An 11,771-nucleotide genomic window follows, 5' to 3' on the forward strand; every position below is an offset into this window, starting at 1 on the left:
GTTATTTTTATTGACAGAACATTCTCAAATTTGGAAAAAAAAAAAAACTAGAGGGGCACCTGGGTGGCTTAGTTGGTTAAGTGTCTAACTCCAGCTCAGGTATGATATGATGGTTTCGTGAGTTTGAGTCCTGTGCACTGACTGTGCAGAGCCTGCTTTGGATTCTCTCTTTCTGCCTCTGTCTCTCTCTCTGCCCTTCCCCCTTCATACTCTCTCTGTCTCTCTCAAAATAAATATATGATAAAAAATTTTTAAAAAGAAGAAAACAGTAGACTTTCTTATCCAATGTATTAAGCTTCTTCAATTTCTGTTTAAGTATGACAGATCTTCCTTGTGGCCCAGTCAGCATTTGCAGTAGGCTGGCTACGAACCTGGGGAAGATGAAGAGGTGACTGAGTTCCTCTTTCTTTTTGTCTGACTACTAAGCCTTTTTCCACCATCATTGTCTCTCATTTCTCATCTCTACTAAAGAAGCCAATTTTGAGAACTCTTGTATTTGGATTAAGACTCTGTAGGTCTCTATACACTTTAGTTGTTTCCTATTTTACTTTACTACATTTCATGGTAAATTTACCTTTATACTTTTTTTTATTACTTAATTTACTTGTATCTTCATTTCCCAACATGTTCTTAGAATTCTTTTTTGAAAGTTGTATTCCTTTTCTCAGAAAAGCATGGTGTTTTTTAAGCCTAAAAAGTTTATCTTTCCTCCTTCCCAGTGGATGGTTTAGAAGAGTGATATTTTCTTTCCTCTTTTTATATGTCTAGTGTATCAAATTTTCTCATGACTTTATCATTGGATTTCTCCCATAGTGTCTAAAGATCAAAGTGTTTCCTTTTACATATGTAGTGTTTTCTTTTTTTCTGTATACTGTATACCTTGCCTCCTTTCTCACATTTTTACCCACACCATGTTCTTGTTTACTGAATGAGGGTCAGAACTTCATTGCTCTTTGTTCCCCTGTCTAGGGCCCCTTCTTTGCTGTAGGGGGACAGTTCTTTCTTCCTGGCCATCTTTTCTTTGGCTCCCCAGAAGCAGCACCCTTCCCTCCATGAGGATCACTAGTATTAGTGCTATGGCCCCACAGGCCAATGCTTCCCTTTATTTTTAAGCATGGAATTCTCTATTAAGTCTATTCAAGTTCAGAAAGTTCTTTTCTATTCTCAGTGTGTGAAACCATCACTTTTTCTTCTACTTGTCTCAAGTTACATGGTCATTTTCTCTTGCTCACCAGATAAATTGCCATTTCTCATCTCATGCTAAATAAAATTTATCATCAGTTCTATTATTCATCATTTTCCTATTTCATATATGTCTATGGTTTGGGATTCTTCTTAGAACTTGAGGCTATTGTACTTATTCTTCCATGGTTAAGAGTTTCTAAGCATTTCATTTCTTCTGTTTCCTTATAAAACTTCTCTTTTATTTGGTACATCAGGCAGAATGCATTATATTCTTCTATTCAAACAGTCAGTAATCACTTTGCTATTCTCTATTATCTTGGCAGTATATCACTGTTTCTTTTTCTATAAAACAGATATTATATTTTAGTGAAGGTAAATCTATATAGATATCATTTCTCGCACATGGTATTCATGACTTTTGTGTCCAAGTTTTAGATATCTTAGACCTATTAAAATGGATGGATTACCATTTTGATACAACACTCAAGTTTAAAAGGTAGTTACTGCATTTTGTTCTTTTTATCTCAGGACACATTAACTTCTATAATGTAATTTTCTTTTAATGTCTACTCTCCATATTATTTATTCTTTGTATTTTTAGTTCTTCTTCACATCCCTTAGATTGCTTTCACTCAATTACTCTGTACTCTCTGGATGCAAAAACAAATATTTTAAGGTGCTTATACAGAGAACTTTACAAATGTTGAGATTAGGAAGATGCGTAAGAAACAGTCTCTGCTCTTAAGAAATCACAATACAAAAGGGAAAACATATATTTAACCCAATTATTAAATTCCAGTGTGGTATGCACAGTGACAAAATTATATAAGTGGACAGAGGAGAGGATTATTGACACTGAAGGTGTGAGGGAATGGTTCACAGAGGCAGGTGATGCTCGGTGGCACTGTTAAATAAATAGTAGATCATCACAAGGACAAGGAGAAAAGAGATTTCTGATAGACAGAATGGCATATGCAAAGCCCTGAGGTGAGAGGCAGCGAGGTCTGTGCTGGCTGAAAAATAACTCACCATTGCTGGAGCATTGACTGTGTAGGTAGGTGTGGGTGAGCTGTGAGAAATGGGAATGGGAAGGCAGATGTGTGGAGGTCATGAAATTGTCTTCCCTATCCACACTCTAGGAGGAGGGTAGACTTCATTTCTATATGTGGGAAGATATTATTAATGGCAGATAAGCAGGGAAATGATTTAGTCAGGTAAGGCTGATTTGGTCACAGCAGAGGGTGTATTTGATGGTAGCAACACAGAAGTCAGCAAGGTAAGTTATGAAGCTATTTAGGAGACAAACTTGAAGCGGTGGGACAACAGCAACGGCGATGGTGATGGAAAGAAACAGGCTTGTTCCTGACTGGACATGGACCCAAGCAGGAGAAGAGAGTCTAGGACAGTGGCAGATTACTGGCTCCGGAGATGACCTACCAATCATGCAGGTACCCTGGATAAAGAGGAGTACATCTTATTCGTTCTTTGTACCACAAACACAGAGTTCCATTGTATCAAGAAGCCTGATCTCTTCAACTTCCTGTCTTCACTTCCTGTTTTGTAGCTTAATATGGTATTTTCTTTGTGAGAAACACAACCCGCTGAGGCAGCCAGGAATCTTAGGACAGCTGCAAGTGGTGGATGCCAGAATCGCAGTAGCTACAGTTTACATCATGCTATATAGCTCATTAAGTGTCTTCTGGATATAGACTCCTTACAGAAGGACTGACCCACAGAATTAAAATTTTGGTGACCCAGGGAGAGCCCCTGATCTGTGATATTTTGCTTCCAAAGTTGAACAATGCTATTTTATACTAAGCAATTTTATTGACATTCTTGGTAAATGATTTGTGTTTCAGATACGCCTAAGCATGTTGTGAGGGTTAAGTGGCAAGTCCCAGCAATATTCCATCAAACCAGTTTCTTGGTGAAACTCATACATGAATGCACACAAATACATTTCCGTATTAAAATCCTCAAATATAATCTGAAAAAAGTAGAATCTGGTTACTGTCTCCTAGAAGAGCCCAATAATATTCATATTTAGTTGGAATGCACCATCTTTTCACATTCATAGCTCATGATTTCTTCTTCCTTTTCCCTCAGTAAATTCCATGGGTATTGTCTCTTCTAGATACTGGAAGTGATTTACTGATCTGCCAAAGTTCTCTTATGTTTCTGATGTTCCTCTAGTGCATTCCAGGGCTTTATTTTCAGACTTTCTTCTTTTCTCCTTGGTCGACTTCCCCCCATCTTTCTCCATGGTTATCTTTCTCATCTTTCTTTTGGTGTGCTCAAAACACTCAGCTGCAATGAGTCTATTACACACCTGTCACCAATGCATAAAGTAGGTCTGCTTCCCTTTGCTGTATAATTATTATTTCCATTCTTGATTTATTTCTTAAGGCTTCACTTGTAGCAACACTTCCCTCACAGTGTTTACATCTGTCAGTTAGCGTAACGTACCTCCCTTTCCCTTGGCGGGACTAAAGAATATTTAATCTTCCTTCAGTGTTCCTAGGAGTATCGTTCTTGCTCTTAGTGCTTAGTAGCTGCGTCCGTTCCTCCACCTAACCCTGTCCCCGCCTCAGCCACATACACCTCTGTGGACTCCAGATGCACCTTTTCCCCCTGCATGCTTCATCTGTTCCCAATGTGATCCAGATGCTTTGTATTTCCTTCCAGGGAAAAGCAGGAACTTTATAAGCCATCCCCCGTGAGTCAGCTTTCCGTCTTTGTGCCCAAGTCTGTTGTATTTTTCCCCAATATGCTACGGGTGCATATGGCTCTTCTCCTTCCCAGCACAGACATATAATATCGTCACCTTCTGTTCTCTTATTCCTGATCTTCTACGTGCCCCCGCTCTACCTTTTTACCTCACATGCTGCTCGGCCGTGTCATCGCAAGCATCCATCAATATTTCTTGCTTTAGGAGGGCAGGTTGCTTCTCCTGCTTTAGGAGAGCAAGAATGTTTCTGTTTCTCCTAGGTTAGCTATACCTGACCTTAGACTATTGTGTATGCCTGGATTTTACTCTTGGGCACTGCAAGTATTTCTCCTGATCTTCCCTGACCTAGTAGAAATATGTAGTGTTGTGTCTTTTTTTTTTTTTTGAAACAGACTCTGGGGTCATCGTTTCCTTTTTCATTTATATCCATTATTACATCAGGTAAACACTTGGTCAGTTTGTTAGGAGCAAGGCCTAATGCAAGTTCTATGCTCATCAAAATGAAGAAGACATTGTTAATGTGCTATCTGCTTTGCACAATATAATCTCATTCCTAAGATTTTGGAGAAATGAGCAAATTTCTTATACAAAATCATTTTTGTGTCTATCAGAACACACAAATAGGGTTCTATATGTCTACAATTTACATAAATTATATAGCTATTCCTCATCATAAACCAGTTATTCTTTTTCTTTTCTTTTTTTTTAAGTTCATTTATTTTCTGTGGGGCACAAATAGGGGAGGGACAGAGAGAAAAAAGAGAGAGAGAGAATCCCAAGCAGGCTCTGTGCCATCAGTGCAGAGCCTGACACAGGGTTTGATCCTGTGAACCTTGAGATCATGACCTGAGCCAAAACCAAGAGTTGGACGCTTAACCAACTCAGCCACCCGGGCATCCCTCTAACTTTTTCTTGAAGGGCTTCTATTTTGTAGAGCCTATTTTGTCTCCTCTCTCTGTGTGTTCCACAATGATCTAGGTTTTCAATTTCATGAACTCAGTTTGCTTACTCATCAATGTGACACAGCAATGCTGTAGCGATACACACTCTCCCTTGTGTTCAGCATATTTACTAGGTCTTCCTAGTGTCTTCCTTAGAATTTCCCCTTAGGTAACCACAATGTATACATTTCATCCTCTGTGGTGTGCCTTATTCATCATTAGCTCCACAGGAATTAGAAAATATAAATTATGTTCATTAACTAGGTCATCATGCTCTTTTGTTTTCCTCTGAAATATTAACTCTTTATGGAGCCTTGCTCTCACATCAGCTTTTTTAATGTAGCTTTCAGCTAAGTAAAATCACAAAACACCTAAATTATCATCTTTCTGGCCAGTGCTTACTTGTCTTTTGCTCCGCAGGGCCCAGAAATTTCTGTCTTCTTCTATTTGAATACTAAGGTAGTACACTGTTAATTTTTAAAGTATTCCTTCATTCTCTGAATATTTATAGTGAACAAGTGTGTGTCAGGGAATCTTCTAGGTCTGATAATACAGAAGCAAACACAAACTCCTGTCTTCATAAACCTTACATCTTAAATAGGGGGACAGAAGATGACTGAATAAGCAAAATCCAGTTTATTGTATGAAGAGGCACTAAATGCTTGTTGGAGAAAAAAATACACCAAGGAGTGGTCATAAGAAATGTATACGTGTGCAGTGGTGTGTGTTTGGCAGGGGGATAGGAGTTTGAAATTTTAATAGGTGTCCAGAGAAAGGCTCAGTTAAGGGTTGAGGGAGTGAGCCACTGATATCTGAGTGAAGAATATTCCAGGTGACAGAAACAGAAACGTAAAGGCCCTATCCTGGGAGTACGCACTGCTGTGCATAGGATACTGGGAGGAAGTCCCTGTTGTTGCAGTATAGTTGGTGAAGAGGAGAGAGGAGGTAAGTAAGGTTAGAGAGAAGATGGATTCGGGCTGGGCAGGGTCTTGTAGACATTTTACACTTCATAAAATCCATATTGTGAGTCCTCTCCATAAATGCAAACTTTATTCCTCATGGACCCTGTGACCATTACTGTTCCCCCCCTCACTTTTTCTAGGGGCTGCTGACTTGTCTCCAATGGACTAAAGGACTTTCCACTGAGGGCTCCCCCCCTAGCTTTCTTCTCTCTTCCCTTTTTCCCTTTTCCCTCAGGATTTTCCTATTTCTTCTTTCACAATTGTTCTCCACTAATATGGTATCTTATCCTTATTTACAAACCTTTTCCTCCTATTTATGATAACTCCAGGGTATCAATTTTTGTAAGGCCACTGCATTTCTTATTCATTCTCAGGTCAAACGAGAACATGCACACTCAATAAATGTTTGCTGCAGGCATGGCAAGAGTGGAACTTCTCTCCATATATACCTCTGCACTTGAAAACCATTTTCTGATTTCCAGCTGTTTCCTTTCTTCCTTGGCTTTAGGCGCATGACATTAAATCAGACTCTCTCCCTGTGAAGCATCAGTCCATTTCCTCAATTTTTTTGTAAAGTTTACACCCCAGAGAAGCACACCTTTCTGTTCATTCTTCTCAGGACTCACCCTCAAGACTGCCCCAGGTGGCGTAACTTTGCTTGCTCACTGCTTTCACTTTGTCTTTGCTTCTCTTTGGCACGCAGCTCACCTCAGGGACAGTACAAATGGCACACATCTACCTTTGTGTACACATCCTCAACTGTTTTTTGTTGGTTTTCCTGTTAGCTAACAGAGTACAAGGAGGTTGTAGTACCCTCGATTTATAGAGCTAGAAACGATTCCAAGTAGTCCAACATTACTTGACACACAAAGAGGCAGGACTTTCATCTTTGCCCAACACACATAAAAGCAGAGTGCATGGGCTTGTGGTTGGGCTGCCATTTTTCTCACGTGTGTTTGCTTGAGCTGTTATTTCTTCCTCTTTGGAAACGTAATAATTATGTGAACATTTAGGTCATCCTAGATGCGTTGTTACCTTGTCTTAGCCATTTTCTACTTTTCTCTGTGAAAATTTTCTGAATAACCCCAGACAACCCTTCACTCTTTCACCCTGATCTGAGTTATTTTATCCTTCATGGTGGATACTGCTTATTTTGACATTAACCCAACATTGTCTAATACATGCATATTTATTTACACATATATATTTATATTTACTTCTGTGTTTTGTTCCTTTCATTAGATTGTTAGGTCCTAAGGGCAGAGTATCACCCTTGCTCTCTCTCTTTCTCTCTCTCAAAATCTATCTCTTTCTCCTTTGCATGCAGTAGAGTACTTAAAGTGATGGTTTTCTTTTCTTTTTTTTTTAAGTTTATTTATTTTTGAGAGATAGAGATAGAGAGAGAGAAGATATATAGAGTAACAACGGGAGAGGGGCAGAGAGATGGGGACAGAAGATCCGAAGCCAGCACCTCACTAAGAGTGGAGAGCCCATGGGGGGCTCAAACTCTTGAACACCAAGATCACATGACCTGAGGTGAACACTGAACCAACTGAGCCACCCAGGCACCCCAAGCGATGATTTTCTTAAAGGAAGTCCTCAATAGTAAATTTTAAAAATTTCCATAGAATATTATCTTTTTATTCAACTTTAAAATTCCTTTATTTATTGCCCCACCATTGGAACTACTGATGTGTCATATTAATGCCTCATTCCACATGGACTACGTGTCCCCTATTTTTTGGGGGAAGGGTATTCATCACTATTGATCCAGGAAAATCAACTTTGATTGCTTATTTTTCTGTGTATTTACTTTTCTTGAAATTTCCCCCATGCAGTTGAATTGTTTGTCTTCATAATCAGATTAAAACAACTAGTTTCTTCATTGTTCATCCTTCTTTTCTCTGGGTTATCTTCTTTTATACCATGATACACTACAAAGATAGCTTTTGTAGCTCATGTACCTTGATTTTCTGCAAATTTCAACTTAATAATTGTTCTCCCTTAACCAAAAAAAGTGGTTCTTATTCAAGAACACTTACAAATCTAATGCAAAACTGATAAACATTTCTTGTGAACAATTTGAAAAAATTACCCATTAAAATAGCCTGGAATATAATACAACTTCCTGGAGTTAACTATGGGCGTGTGTGTGTGTGTGTGTGTGTGTGTGTATAGTCTATTTCTATTTATAAATATATAATATACATCCTGTATTTTTTTAAAAAAAATTAATGTTTATTCATTTTTGAGAGAGGGAGAGAGAGAAAGAGAGAGAGAGAGAAAGAATGAGTGGGCGAGGGGGAGAGAGGGAGGGAGACACAGAATTCAAAATAGGTTCCAGACTCTCAGCTGTCACCACAGAGCCTGATGTAGGGCTCAAACTCACGAACCAGGAGATCATGACCTGAGCTGAAGTCGGACGCTTAACGACTGAGCCACCCAGGTGCCCTTACATCTTGTCTTATAAGTCATTTTCCCCATGGCATTAAATTGTCTTCTACTATGACATTTTTATATTATTTTTCATATCATTAGAACTATACTTATTTATTGGAAAGTACATAAATAAGAAAAAGAAAATAAAAATTGCTTTTAACCAACTACTCAGGATAAACACTGTTCATGTTTTCATCCATGTAGCATATAGTGAACTGTATTACATGTCATAATATATTTTCCACTACTCATTTTTAACACATTAGGGCAACATGTTCATACAATGTTTTACCCTATGTATATTAAGTGATTTGTTTGATCAAATTAGATTATTAAATATTAGTTCCCAATGCTTTTTTCTTACAATTCTACAATTAGCCTCACTGAAGATATATTTTGATTTACATTCCTGCTTTTATTATTTTTTAATCTTGATAAGTTCCTATCCTAAATTGAACTCCTAGGCTATGACCTATGTTGCTAAGCTGTCTAACTCCAATTCACAATTTACATGTGAATTGGGGTTAGAGTACATGTGAGTGCTCATTTACAAGCGATCCTGATATTATAGTTTTACCATGATTTTGTTTTTGTTTTTCTTTTCTTTTCCTTTTTTCTCTTATCTAAATTAATAGGCATAATGAGCTATCATATTGTCACTTTATATTTCCTGAAATAATAATGAAATATAAAATTTTTAAATGCATAGTGGGATATTTGTATTTCATCTTTTTAAAAAAAATTTTTTAATGTTTTATTTCTAGGAGAGAGAGAGAGTGAGCAGGGGAGGGTCAGAGAGAGAGGGAGTCACAGACTCTGAAGCAGGCTCCAGGCTCTGAGCTGGCAGTCAACACAGAGCCCAATGCGGGGCTCGAACCCACGGACCGTGAGATCATGACCTAAGCGAAAGTCGGACGCTTAACCAACTAAGCCACCCAGGCGCCCCTGTATTTCATCTTTTTGAAAACTGCTTGCTCTCATTGATTAGGATATTTTCTTCTTATTTGTTTTGGAGTCATCTCTTTATAGCAAAATTGGTAACTATCATATAGGTTGTAAGTGGTCTGTCTTCCTGATTTATTTTAAATTTACCTTTTCTATTTCCCATGATGATTTCTTACATGTATATACTTTATTTAGTCAAAATTATGGACTTATTTTGATACGTGTATTCAGGAAGATTACTCTATACTTGAGACTCAGTAAGCATTCAATTTTTTTTTTAATTACAGGGAATTAGGTATATGATGTGACATAGACAAGGTACTGTTTTTCCTGAAATGATGCAAACTGCATATTCTACTATTATTCCCATTATTCCATATAATCTACTATTCTTCACCAATTTGAAATTTACTTTGTAAAACACACGCACAAAATACTTCGTTCAGGTTTACGCAGCCTCACTCATATTTCTATTTATTTACGTTGCTTACGTAATGTAATTTACCTTTCTTCATTTGATTCCTAGCTAAGTTCATTTTTCCAGGGTCAAGATGTAGGTGTGTTATGCTTTGGCATCTGTGCAAGGAAATCCTCCCTTGCCTGCCCGCCTTCCCCAGCCTCGCCAGCCCGTCCTTAAGTTACAGAAGGCCATTGTCCATTCCCAATGTTGACGATCTCCTGACTTTCTACCACCGTAATCTAGTAAAGACTTTTGAGTTCTGCGTGCCTTTATTATTTCATCTCACATCCCTTCCTTTCCCCCAACACGTCACAAAATAGTTCGTGAACTCATTTCGTGCCCACTGCCTCACTTGCCCACTCCCTTTGTAAACTCGGAACCGTTATTTTGGCTTTCAGCAAACCTCAGGCCCACTTCTGCGCTCCGCTGTCGAATACCCGACCGCCTTCTCTGCCCCGGCGTCTTTGAGCTCGCGGCGTTCAGCTCCCTCCAGCGACTCCGGCTGTTCCGGTTCCGGCCGTATTCGGATTCGGTGTCGTGCAGTCTCTGCCAGCTCCGCGTGCACCGTGAGCTCCTCCATGTGTCTTCATAGTAACCGAGCTTCTCATTTGGGGCAGTAGAAGGGCCGTATTTTTCTCCGCATGTGATTTATTCCCATTGTGCTTCACCTGTTTTTGTGTAAATCGTTTAATATACTCCCAGGTTATCTGTAAAGCCCCGTCTGTATCTCAGCTGCTTCGCGTCCCTCCCCCCTCTGCCTTGTGTACATCAGTCGTGTTCTTGTTCCGCGGGCCCAGCTTGCTCACCGGATTTACGGCAGGTACTTTTTTTTTTTTTTTTTTTTTCTAGGAGAGAGAGAGAGGGACAGCGTGAGCAGGGGAGGGTCAGAGAGAGAGGGAGTCACAGACTCTGAAACAGGCTCCAGGCTCTGAGCAGGCAGTCAGCACAGAGCCCGACGCGGGGCTCGAACCCACGAACCACGAGATCATGACCTAAGCGAAAGCCGGACGCTTAACCGACTAAGCCACCCAGGCGCCCGGGCAGTTACTTTTTGGCTCTCTTAAGGTAAGTCGGCTTTTGTTCTTCACACTTTTCTACGGATGTTTCTGCTTTTTTATCCAGGTGTACTTGTTTCCTATCTCATTTTTTGATAAATGATTTGTTTTTACCTTTACTATTCTTTTTCATTTAGTTTTTATCTGTCTTGTGAAGTCTCTTGTATTTCACATTGCGATTTTTTTATCCAGTCCCTTGTCACCTTTGTGTCTGAAGAGCATTGTTTTCTTTAATCCTTCATTTGTTATTGCAGCTGAGCTAAATCACCTTAGATTTTCATAAATGATCCATTTTTCCATTTAAAACCATAGTAAGTACTTTTATATATATTTGCTTTTTAAAGTGATGGTCCATCTGATTTTTTTTGTACCTGGTATTTTATTTTGCTTCAACTTGTTTTATGTGTCTGTCACACTTAGTATTCTTCAATTGCTTATGGATTCTGTATTTTTCTCTTTTAAATTTTGAGAACATACAGCTTTCTAATAGAGTCAGAGTGTATTATTTTTTTACTTCTTAAATCCTAAATTGCTTTATTAATTAAAAAATAATTTATTCAAATGGAACCTTACAGAAAACCTGTTTATTTATCCACATGCCTAGAACAAAGAGGGATACACAAGAAGTGTTGGGGGAATATTAACCTGGTCTATATGAGCCAGGGAAGACTTGAGGGAGAGTAAGAATTTGAGCAAGACTTAAAGGATTGATAGTTCTGGATGGTTTAAGAAGAGGGGAGGTTGCCAAGCACCACAATTTTTCTTTTATGGTTTAGACAACAATTCACAGTTTTGGAGACAGACCAAACTAAAGTGATTCAAAGACAGTCAGGCACTAGCAATCACCAGCATATCAAGTTCCATTTATTTTCAATGAGAAGATAGAGGAAAAAGTATACAGGAAAGATGAACTGAAAAATGACCTTTAAAACCATTAACATGAGGGTAATCCCTATAAAGGATTTCAGCGATCTGTCCCAGGTGGTTAGAGAGCTACAACTTCCTTTCCATTGTCACCACTTTTCTTACTTTATAAGTTTTTGTTGCCTTGTTTCC

The 11,771-nt window shown here is 38.7% G+C and overlaps 1 long non-coding RNA gene across 1 annotated transcript; it reads right to left on the reverse strand.

The window, feature by feature from the left end:
- Positions 1–2,409: 2,409 nt before the first annotated feature.
- LOC120225278 lies at positions 2,410–9,882 on the reverse strand. The gene is made up of 2 exons (XR_005526779.1): positions 9,706–9,882; positions 2,410–2,638 (listed from the first exon to the last, which is right to left on the reverse strand). It is a non-coding gene; the product is annotated as an uncharacterized LOC120225278 (long non-coding RNA).
- Positions 9,883–11,771: the final 1,889 nt, after the last annotated feature.

This window comes from Hyaena hyaena, unplaced genomic scaffold (genome assembly GCF_003009895.1).
Source record: "Hyaena hyaena isolate Hyena2069 unplaced genomic scaffold, ASM300989v1 scaffold_1361, whole genome shotgun sequence".
Classification (NCBI taxonomy): Eukaryota; Metazoa; Chordata; class Mammalia; order Carnivora; family Hyaenidae; genus Hyaena; species Hyaena hyaena.